The sequence below is a fragment of the Oryctolagus cuniculus genome, chromosome X (assembly GCF_964237555.1).
Source record: "Oryctolagus cuniculus chromosome X, mOryCun1.1, whole genome shotgun sequence".
Lineage (NCBI taxonomy): Eukaryota > Metazoa > Chordata > Mammalia > Lagomorpha > Leporidae > Oryctolagus > Oryctolagus cuniculus.
This window is the reverse complement of record NC_091453.1, coordinates 40,050,817-40,063,265: the sequence shown is the minus strand read 5'-3', so window position 1 is coordinate 40,063,265 and position 12,449 is coordinate 40,050,817. Positions and strand designations below refer to the sequence as shown.

Below are 12,449 nucleotides of genomic sequence, written 5' to 3'. Positions count from 1 at the left end.
GAACAAAATATTAGGGTAAGCCTCATAAAGAATTATGGCAAACAAAATGTCAAAGATCAACATAATTTCTGGCAGAAATTGAGTATCTGCTGTTAACTAAAAGCAAGAATGATATATAGCAACTGTAATTTTAATTCTATATAAATAGAGTGGAAACTCTGCTGCATCTTTGTAATCATTTGTTGCTACCTGCATATATTCAGGTTATTAATTCTTCTTCAATAATAAAGTTAGTTAATTATGTATTTATGAACTGGGCTTCCCTTTAGTATTTTTATGCCAGCAAAAGATATGTGTGCAGAACAGTTTACATCTATTTCCTGAGGACTTATTTGCAAAGTTGAGAGCAGGGACAATACTAAATAGACAGTTATACAACATTAATAACAGTATTGTATTCCTTCCACACAATAACAGATTAGAAATTTAATAGTATAAGCATTTCGTGTAAAAACTATCTTTATCCAGATGTGTTAACTAATTTAGTTTAAAATTACTTATTGCCTTCTCAGAGTAATAAGTAGGCTACTGATATTAGTGTACATTTCTATGTTGTTTGGACCTTTAACCTCTGAAAGTTTCCACAGCTTTGTCTGTAATTAACCTACCAAAGGCCCTGATTCCTAAAGAGGCCCTACAAGGCACCTCCTGCCAGGTGAAGCTGCCAGAGTTAATAACAGAAGAAGCTGAAGAAAAGTTCAGAGGAGGCATTTGCAGGATTATGCAGGAAGTCAACACTGTGGAAAATCAAAACAGTTTCCTTTCACAATGGAATAAAATGTTCTTCAGGATGGCCTCCCTGCTGTTGCACCTGGCAGATAGGCAGGAAGATACCAAGCAGGGGCCAAAGCAGAAGGGCAAACTGGAATTGATTACCATTTGGTTCACTTAATTAGGCCTTATTTCAGCTGGTCCATGAATCCCAATCTCTCTGCAATCATAGATTTGTTTTCCACATTAGAAATTCACAGAGACATTCTTTCATGGCAATGGTCAAAATATAGGATACTACAAATCTTTATGAAACACTTCTAATATATCCCAGACATCTGACATTTAATTTATAATCTGATCCTCTAACCCATTTAACCCTGTAAACAAGGTCTTACTCATTATGGTTTACAGATACAGAAACTTAGTACAAAAAAAGGATAGGAAGTTAAGTTGGCTAATTCCACACAACATTCTAATGAGCAAAGGATATAGAATAGAAATCCAGGTATGTCAGTCTCTAAGCCAAATGGTTCTCAATTGGGTTATATAGTAAAATCAGTGAGGTGAACTTTTAAATAATTCAGATCCCCAGACCAGCCACCAAATCAATTAAACCAGCATGGGTATGGTGGTTCCCACGTGCCAGAATTTTTTAAAGCTCCTTCAATTATTCTAACATGCAGCTAAGGCTGAGAGCACCTATTCTTTTTTTAACTTTTATTTAATGAATATAAATTTCCAAAGTACAGCTTATGGATTACAACAGCTTTCCCCTCCCCATAACTTCCCTCCCACCAGCAACCTTCCCCTCTCCCACTCCCTCTCCCCTTCCATTCACATCAAGATTCATTTTCAATTCTCTTTATATACAGAAGATCAGTTTAGCATATATTAAGAAAAGATTTCAACAGTTTGCACCCACACAGAAACACAAAGTGAAAAATACTGCTTGAGTACTAGTTATAGCATTAAATCACAATGTACAGCACATTAAGGACAGAGATCCTACATGGGGAGTAAGTGCACAGTGACTCCTGTTGTTGACTTAACAAATTGACACTCCTGTTTATGGCGTCAGTAAATCTCCCTAGGCTCTTGTCATGAGTTGCCAAGACTATGGAAGCCTTTTGAGTTCACCGACTCTGATCATATTTAGACAAGGTCATAGTCACAGTGGAAGTTCTCTCCTCCCTTCAGAGAAAGGTACCTCCTTCTTTGATGACCTGTTCTTTCCACTGGGATCTCACTCAGGGAGATCTTTCATTTAGGTCATTTTTTGCCAGAGTGTCTTGGCTTTCCATGCCTGAAATACTCTCATGGGCTCTTCAGCCAGATCTGTATGCCTTAAGAGCTGATTCTGAGACCAGAGGAGAGCACCTACTCTTAAACATCTATTCCTTCCATTATAGCCATTTATCCCAAGTTTTCCCCATAACAAAAGTCACTTAAGATAAAATCACTTAAGATAGTTGTTAGGAATACAGATTCTGATGCTCCTTACTCAAATAATCTGATTTAGAAGGTGTACGATGGGTCTATCAAGTACTACGTTAACAAGCATATCAGGAGGTTCTTAGTATCAAGAAAGTTTGAGAAACACTATGTACTTTCTTCTTTTTTATTTTATTTAAGGGATACAACTTCATGCATTTAATATTTACAGATTTGGGAATATGATGCTTCCCCCCCGACATCGCTCCCACCTATACTACCCCCTTTCTTCTTCCTCACTCTTCTTTTCCTATTCTTATTTTTTATGGAGATCAATTTTCAATTAATTTGTATAGTCATAAGATTAACCACACACTGGGTAGGGAGTTCATCGATCAGTATGAAAAACATGGAAGTAAAGAGCAAAAGCAAACAAACAAGCAAGATAAGCATTGTTCCCCAACAGCCAAGGCAAGGGCTGTTCAAAACCGTCACATTTCAAAGTGTCATTTTGCTCCTGTAGATTACATTTTAAGTACCCTATTAGTTACCACAGATCAGAGAGACCATATGATGTTTGTCTTTTTGTGACTAGCTTTTTGCACTAAGTATAATGCATCCATTTTTTTTGCAAATGACAAGATTTCTTTTTTTTTTACTACTTTGTAGTATCCCATAGTGTATATATACCATAATTTCTTTAGCCATTCTTCAGTTGATGGATATCTGGGTTGATTCCATATCAACAATTAGGAGCAGAAATGAACATGGGTGTGCAGATAAGTCTTTCATATGCTGATTTCATTTCCTTTGGATAAATTCCTTGTAATGGGATGGCTGGATCATATGGAAGGTCTATATTCAGCTTCCTGAGATATCTCTATACTGTCTTCCACAGGGCTGTACCAATTTACATTCCCACCAACAGTGGATTAAGGTATGCTTCTCCCCACATTCTCGCCAATATTTTTTGTTTTTCTATTTCTGTATGTGAGCCATTCTAACTGGGGTGAGGTAAAACCTCATTGTGGTTTTAATTTGCATTTCCCTAATAGCTATCAGGGATATGTACTTTCTTTTAGAACATGTCATATGCACACCTGCAGTTATAGAACCAGATCCAACCATTTGTCATACCATTAAAAACAAGGGCATTTTGCAGTCTAACTTGTGATGTTGTAGGTATTTTGACATGCATTTATCCTTTTTGAGACTGTAAGCTTTAGAGAGTGGGTGCCATGTTCACACATCTTTTATTTCTCACTATTCTTAGCCTAGGCTACGTCTATTCAGTTATGATCAGAAAGTGCTGATTAAATAGTTATCTATGAAAAAAATTATTTATCAACAATTAGGGCAATAGAGGACTGTCAGGTGATTTAAATGAGCCTCAGCTTATAGTCTTCATATAGAAAAGGAGTTAGAATCTGCAGCTCTCAATCAGCTCTAAATTCTCATAACACTGGACAGCATTAGCAAAGAGACTAGAGACTAGCTGTATTAGTGATGCTCAAAAATAATTTACTGTCAACACAAGTCCTTTTGCCAAGGAGGGAACTTACATAGAAGGAAATAACTAAAGTTATTCTTAGATGCTTTTTAAAATTATGGACATTTTTAAAATACTCAGAATAGTAACACACATCCACCATACCCACTCTGATTTAACTGATCTGAGTCCTGGTTTGTGGATCTGAATTATTTAAAAGTTCCCCTCACAGATTTTACTATATAACCAAATTGAGAACTCTGGTTTAGCGTAGGCATATGGGGCTATGTATTCTGGATCCTTGACTCATTAGCTGTGTGGAATTAGCCAATTTAACCTCCTATCCTTTTACGGGCCTCAGGTTATGCATCTGTAAGACATAATGAATAAGGCCTATCTTACAAGTCAGATTATAAATAACATAGGGTGTCTGGGGCATATTAGAGATGCTTCATAAATATTTATATTATCCTATATTTTGACCATTGCCACAAAAGAATATCTGTGTGAATATCTCAGGATTTGCTATGATGGATATACTATTCTTGGGCAGAGATGGGACTTCTAACAATCATCAGCTCTCCCTGCAACATAATATCCATTATAGTGACTGATAGAAGTTTGTCTCCCTCTGGTGCTGTATATCAGGGACAGTAGTGAATTCTTGTTCTGCTTCATTCTACTTCATTTCTGTATCTACCATATAGGGAATATATCAGAGAAAGAAGTCTGAAACATGACTTTTTATTCATTCTTAAAGTCTGAAAGAGTCAAGTGCCTTCAAGAGTGGGACAGATAACATAAATATGCAAAGTTGGATGACAATAGGCAGTGGTAAACTGAGGAGTGTGTATCTGACCAAAGGTATATAAATAAAAAATAAAATTAAGAGTCAGGATCTGGGCCAGTGCTGTGGTGTAGTGGGAAAAGCCACCGCCTGCAGTGCCGGCATCCCATATGGGCACCAGTTCGAGACCCTGCTGCTCTACTTCCAATGCAGCTCTCTGTTGTGGCCTGGAAAAGCAGTGGAATATGGGCCAAGTCCTTGGGCCCCTGTACCCATGTGGGAGACCTGGAAGAAGCTCCAGGCTCCTGGCTTCAGATTGGCGCAGCTCTGGCCATGTGGCCATCTGGGGAGCCAACCAGCAGATGGATGACCTCTCTCTCTTGCTCGCTCTCTCTTGCTTTTTCTCTCTCTGCCTCTGCCTCTCCTTCTCTCTGTGTGTAACTCTGACTTTCAAGTAAAGTAATTTTTTTTAAAAAAAAAGAAAAGAGGATCAACACATTAGGGACTATTTATGGCCTCAAGGAAGAAGAAGCTCATAACAGGAATGTCTTCCTCAGGATGAATGTGACCTGCAGTGGATATAATCTCAATGGATTGGAACTTAGTTGATGCCAGGCACTTATTTTTGGTTTTCAATTTGTTCAATGCCATGAGTGACTGAATTTGCACAAGTATCGTCAGAACAAGTAATTCAATACCACAGTAATCTTCCAACACCCAATGTGGTCTCAAAGCATGCTTTGCCCTGGTCCTCCCTTAAAGTGTTATGTCAGTGGGATGTGAGGTAGAGAGCTGGTAGGAAGGTTGATGTCTCTTAAGCATATTTTCATCAGACACAAAAAGGGTACTAAATGCTTTTTATCATATGAATAGTACAAATGTAAAATAATTTTCTCACTAGGTTATATTAACTGTGACTTTTGATACATGGTATAGTTTGAGCCAAAATATAGTCACCTTCAAAACTGCTTTTCTTGGTAAATCATTAGTTTCACTTTCTCCAAGGAAAGGAAAACCCTATTAATATAGTATAAACCTCTTCATATCAATCCTCATTTTACCATTTTTATCCCCCAATCTCGTTAGATAACCACAAGCATAATTTTAAGAAATATACTTACTATAAAACCTCTAACTCAGGCTCACACTCGGGTTCTTTGTTAACTGAGTTATTTGAATTTGTTTTTACTGTACCAAGAGTTTCATGCATACTATATACTTACTTAAGCTAGCTATCAATACAATCTTGTGACAGGTATAGTGATAAACTGAGGTGTCTTACATTCTGAAGTCATGATTACCTGAGTCTCTTCAAGTACAAAAGTAGCTCCCAGAATCATTTGTCATTTACAAAAAAAAAAAAAAAAAGAAAAGAAAAAGAAACACAAGTGATGGTTCATTTGCTCCAAGCTGTAGAAAATAATACAGCCCTTTTTATGCTATATCATGCACTCCACACAAACAATGCCCCCAGTGAATTAAACTCCTCCAATATATCCAATTGCCAATGTAGAATTTTTAAGATTAAATTTAACAACAAGACAAAAAAAGCAACTGGAATTTTGTAGAAACAGTGTTCTCTGAATTGGAGTCCTGAAAAACTTTTTTCAGACATTTCAGTACCTCCAAACTGCTGATGATACTCCAAAACTGTCCCTATATTACTGCCCAGACGCTTTGAGTTGGGATTTTCTACAGCATTTTATGGGACACAAATATTTGATCCACTAACATCATTATAATTACCTATGAAGCATGGTCTGAGGATTTTCTGCTTAATAAAGACTGCAGCTAATCACTCAACTCTGTATCCTATGCTTAATCTTCTCCTAGTGGTGATTAGGAGTTTGCACTTCCTATACATGTAGAGAGAGAAATCTAATATAAAGTGTCATTCTCAATAAAAAATACTGATGGAGTCTACCAGTTTCCTCTTTCTGAGCTACCTCTTCACTCTTCATTTTTGAGCTTTGATTCTTACATCTTTAACTTTCTGTCATCTTGAACTATAAAATTTAATGTTCTAGCATGCCCAATAGTCTATGACCATATTACCTCATAACTCTTACATTAAAAAAATAGAGGTAGTATTTCCCCAGTGTGCGCCAGGAGAGACTGAGAACATGGAGTTCAGAGCGATGAAGCAGCAGAGGAGACATGGCTGAGGCACTGCCGCTTTGCTGACAGACAACCACCAGAAATACCCTGTGAAGAAATGCCTCCACCTATTGCCAAAATGAACTCTGAGGGAAAATGAAGTAAACTGGAGATCTCCAACAAAATGTTGCAGACCATAAATAGCCACATTCCTCTGGAGTCTTTAATTCATTCACAGCCATCAAAAAAAAAAAAGGTTTTGGCATCATGTTTGGGAAGAAAAAGAAAAAGATTGAAATATCTGGCCTATCCAACATTGAGCACAGGGTTCATACTGGGTTTGATCCACAAGAACAGAAATTTTGCAGCCTTCCACAGCAGTGGCATAGCCTGTTAGCAGATACTGCTAACAGACTGAAGCCCGTGGTGAATGCTTCATGTATCACACCCATACAACTGGCTCCCATGAAGACAATCATTAGAGGAAACAAACCCTTCAAGGAAACCTCCTTCAACAGCTTGCTGGAGGATGGTGACAACATCTCAATGACTTGCTCCAATTCACTAAGGAAACAAAGCCCACATACCCTGGATCAGAGAGCCTCCAGCCACGGTCAGTGCCATTTGGAAGAAGATAGCTTCATCATCTTGTCAGAGTACTCCAGTGAATCCAATACTACTGTTGACCATGTGACCAAAAAGCACAGAGAAAAGAGTCTCTACAGAGATGAATTGGATCCTGATAAAGGTAGCCATGTGACCAAGCAAGACGGACACATGATGAGAATGAAGCATGGGGAGGCCTACTATTCTGAGATGAAAACTGATAAAGGTGATATTGCCAGATTTCCTGTCGATTATCACGCTCACTTGGACTCACTGAGCAAACCAAGCAACTACAGTGATCACAAATGGGAGTACCAGTGAGCATCAGGAAGCTCCCCTCTGGATTACCCTTTCCAGTTCACGCATTCTAGAACTTCAGGGACCAGCAGGTGCTCCAAGGAGAGTCTGGTGAATAGCTAAAGTGAGTGGGCACCAAGCCTAGAGAACTATGACAGGCGGCCAAAGTTGTCCTACATGAACCAGACGAGTCCTCAGCCAGCCATGTGGCAGAGGTCCCTGTCAGGTTCAGGGATCCAGGAACCCATGATGCCCATCAGAGCATTTAAATTCAGAGTACATTTAAAACCCATCCCCAAGGACACTCGTACAACTCCTACACCTACCCTTGTTTGTCAGAGTCCAACATGTGCTTTCCAATGGTAAACTATGATTGAGCACAGGTTGGCCCTCAGCCCTCTACTGTCAGGGTCTGACATCTATCCCAGGGGCCCCACCAAACTACCTCAAAGTTAAAGAAAAGGCGGCTATTCCTCCAGCAGCCACCGTTACCCATCTGGGTACAAAAAGCCTCCCTATACCACCACCTTTCCCTGCAAACCAGCTCCCAGCACATCTCCACCACCTCTTACCTGAGCTCTCTCTGCATCTCATCCAGCACCTACCCTCCTCCTAGCTGGGGCTCCTCCTCAAACCAGCAGCCCTCCATGGTGTCCCATGAACAATTTTGAGCTGACCTGCAGCTGGTGGTCAGCCCAGGGGACCCCAGGGGTGACTTGGACAACTTTATCAAAATTGGGCAAGGATCAACAGGCATTGTGCGCATTGTCACCAAGAAACACACAAGGAGGCCAGCACTGCAGCTCAACAGGCTAATCCTCTGCCTAGCGGCGCCAGCACACTGTGTTCTAGTCCCAGTCGGGGCGCCGGATTGTGTCCCGGTTGCCCCTCTTCCAGGCCAGCTCTCTGCTGTGGCTCGGGAGTGCAGTGGAGGATGGCCCAAGTGCTTGGGCCCTGCACCCCATGGGGGACCAGGAGAAGCACCTGGCTCCTGCCTTCGGATCGACGTGGTGCACTGGCCACAGCATGCCGGCCGCAGCGGCCATTGGAGGGTGAACCAACGGAAATGGAAGACCTTTCTCTCTCTCTCTCTCTCTCTCTCTGTCCACTCTGCCTGTCAAAAAAAAAAAAAAAAGAAACACACAAGGAAACAAGCTACAGTGAAGAAAATGGACCACTAGAAGCAACAAAGGTAAGAGCTGCTTTTTAATGAAGTTGTGATCATGCAGAACAGAAATGGGGTGGCTGTGTCATATGGTAGGCCCATATTCAGATTTTTTGAGGTATCATCATAGTGTCTTCCATAGTGGCTTTACCAGTTTACATTCCCAACAACAGTGGATTAGGGTACCTTTATCCCCACATCTTCGACAATATTTTTTGTTTGTTGGTTTCTGTATGAGAGCCATTCTAACTGGGGTGAGGTGAAACCTCATTGTGGTTTTGATTTGCATTTCCCTGATAGCTAGTGATCCTGAACATTTTTTCATGTCTATTGGCCATTTGTATTTCCTCTTTTGAAAAATGTCTGTTTAAGTCCTTGGCCCATCTCTCAGCTTGGTGGTAAAAATGCCATCTTGACTGTTAAAATGAGCATATTAAGAATTAAAGTAAACATATAGATAGGAAAACATGGTAAAGTGATCATATAAATAGGATCAAGTGCCTGGTAATAATAACAGAATTAAAAAGGATAGAATGAGGCTGGTGCTGCGGCTCAATAGGCTAATCCTGTGCCTGCGGTGCTGGCACACCAGGCTCTAGTCCCGGTTGGGGCGCCGGATTCTGTCCTGGTCACTCCTCTTCCTGTCCAGCTCTCTTCTGTGGCCAGGGAGTGCAGTGGAGGATGGCCCAAGTCCTTGGGCCCTGCACCCACATGGGAGACCAGGAGAACCACCTGGCTCCTGGCTTTGGATCACCGCAATGTGCTGGCTGCAGCAGCCATTGGGGTGTGAACCAACAGACAAGGAATATCTTTCTCTCTGTCTCTCTCTCTCTCACTGTCCACTCTGCCTGTCAAAAAAAGAAGGATGGAATGTTTCATCATGGGAAGCAGTCCACACAGCAGACTCATAGAATGACAATTGCTTTAAGTAACACTCTGACCTCAGAATCAGCCCTTAAGGCTTCCTAATCTGGCTGAAAAGCCTGTGAGAGGATTTAAGGCATGGAAAGCCAAGATACTGTGGCTAAAAATGTTCTACATGAAGGATCTCTGTGAGTGAGACCCCAGAAAAAGGAAGTGCCCATCAAAGAAGGATGTACTTTTCTCTAAAAAGGGAGGAGAGAACTTCCACTTTGCTTATGGCCTTGTCCAAATACTGACAGAGTTTGTGGACTCAAAATACTTCTGTAGCCTAGGCACCTAATGTCAAGAGCCTTGGGTGGTCACTGACATCATAAATAAGAGTGTTAATTGTTAAATTAACAACAGGAGTCACTGAGCACTAACTCCCCATGCACGACCTTGGCCTTCAATGAGTTGTATTATGAGAGTTAACTGTAAAACTAGTTCTCAGTTGTGTGTGTTTGTGTGTGTGTATGTGTGTGTGTATGAATTGTTGACATCTTTACTTAGTATAGAGTTGGTCTTCTGTGTACAAAGTTAATTGAAAATGAAACTTAATGCAGAGTTGGACTAGCAAGGCACAGAGTGGGAGGAGAATGAGGGGTGGGAGTATGCGTGGGAGGGCAGCTATTGTGAAAAGAATAGCTATATTCCTAAAGTTGTACTTTTGAAATTTATATTCCTTAAAAAATAAATTTACAATTAATGATTGATGGTGAGTCCCCTCTACATCAATGAGCCTCCCATCCAGGCAATGCAAAGAATCCGTGACAGTTTACCTCCAAGAGTGAAGGACCTACATAAGGTTTCTTCAGTGCTCCAGAGATTCCTAGCTCTGATGCTAGTGAGGGAGCTCTCTCAAAGAGCCACAGCCCAGGAACTCCTTAGACATCCATACTTAAAACTGGCAGGTCCACCATCTTGCATCATTCCCCTCATGAGACAATATAGGCATCACTGAGCAGAGAATTCTTCTAGGTGACAAAACTAAATTAGGACATGAGAATAATTCAGGAGAACATGAAGAAACCACAAAACATGAAAAAGGCCTCTACATTCCAGACCAGCTGGTTGATGGAACAGTGTGATGACCAGCAGGGTTTGACACACCAGGGCATCTCCTTGTGCTTTAAATAGGCATCTCTCCACTGACAGTTGGTGTGGTAATTTGGAGGACGGTTTCACTAAGTCATTATTATCTTTTTCAGCCCTTCATCCAGCAAATCAGAAGGACTCTGTACAAACTCTGTTATGAGGTATCCTGGCCTCATGCAGGGTAATGTATATGATTTTCTATATTGAAAGAATACTTTTTTGGCAAGATAAATTAAAGAAGGAAAACAAAAAGCACTTTTTTTCTTAATGGTAGCAGTGTAATGTATTTTGCAATGAATTTGTAATTTTTCTGTACGATAGTTTTGACAATTTATAGCACTTAGATATCATGTAGCCATTGTATCAGTTGAAGTACTATTTGTTTACTAGCAGGAGTTTGAAAAAAACCTTTCCTACATTTTTATCCCCTTCAGAGAATCAATGATTCTTTAGGAACTTTGAATACTGAATAATTCTCTATCACCATAATTTTAGTTGAATATCTTTCTTATCTTAATAAGTGTCTTATGTGATGGAAGAATTAAGAGTGATGGTGATGGAGTGCACATTTAATTTATCCAACCAAAAACAGTGAGATAAAATTTGAACCACAGTATACCACCAAACTACTCTTTGAGATAAAGCTAAATATTTTGAAAAATCACATTTTTCTTCAAGGCTTGTAGGAGCAAACCACTTTTCACAAACCAGGATGTTTTCCTCAGTGCCCTCCCTCAGATGGGTATGCCATCACTTTCTGGCCAAATTTTATTCCCAGGGAGTAATTTCAGTGCTAGAATCATTGGACTCTGTTCTCCAAATTGAATATTTGAGTGAAACCACAAGAACTCCAGGCTCACAAATGGAGAGGGGAATGAACAGGACAAGATGTTTGGTGTACAAAACTCTGTATGTTAGCACACCAAATCCTTGTCTGTATTTACCTATGTACCATGGTGTTCATTGCTATTGCTCAGTATCATGCAGGACGTCTGTGCTGACTAGAGGATGAATTAGCAAGGGGGTATTTTACCAGATATGATCTGACTTCAATTGTGACCATGTTATGATGTGTTTCCAAGATAGGGGAGCTGTGCTGCTGTCTAGATCTTCTTGAATGTTGATAAAAATGAATGATTACTACAATACATTTTGTGTTCCTTGTGGAATGAATTTGCATATTACTTGTAGGTCAATATAGATTTTCCTTTAAAATTCTGGAAGAGCTACATAGCCATCATTAGTTTCTTTTAATTATGCATCAGAAAAAGCCATTTGTTACCAAACTGGAAAATCCGAGGCTTTCCTAATGACCTCATATACTGTAATGAACAAGAATTTAAATATGTAAAAATGCTCTGGTTCCTCTAAGCATAATTAAGAATTTTGTAATTAATAGGTTGCTATTAAATTATTAGAGCTAAAAAGGAAAAAAAAGAATAAGATGACCTTCTACTGATTAGATTTCCAGTTTTCCCCCAAACTGGAAATGCCTCACCATAAGTAGAATTTATAACTTTATTTCATAAAACCTAACAAATGTGTGTTTTATGTAAAATATAAAAGAATTAATATAAATCTATAACAATAAAAAACTAATTCCAGAAAATGGCAGTTTTGAAAGTTCATGATGTATCCCAGCAGTTCCACTTCAGATCCAGCTCTCTGGTATGGCCTGGGAAAGCAGTGGAAGATGGCCCAAGTCCTTGAACCCCAGCACCTGCATGGGAGACCCGAAAGAAGTTCCTGGCTCCTGGCTTCGGATCGGTGCAGCTCCGGCCACTGTAGCCAACCGGGGAGTGAATCATCATATAGAAGACCTCTCTCTCTCTGCCTCTCTTCTCCCTGTGTAACTCTTTTAAGTA

At 40.0% G+C, this 12,449-nt stretch overlaps 2 pseudogenes; one reads left to right on the top strand and one right to left on the bottom strand.

Moving 5' to 3' along the window:
- LOC100352869 (eukaryotic translation initiation factor 5 pseudogene) overlaps positions 1–6,728 on the bottom strand; it is a 76,923-nt pseudogene extending 70,195 nt beyond the window's left edge.
- A 57-nt stretch (positions 6,729–6,785) lies between these two features.
- The window catches only part of LOC100352613 (serine/threonine-protein kinase PAK 5 pseudogene), a 54,751-nt pseudogene continuing 49,087 nt past the window's right edge, over positions 6,786–12,449 (top strand).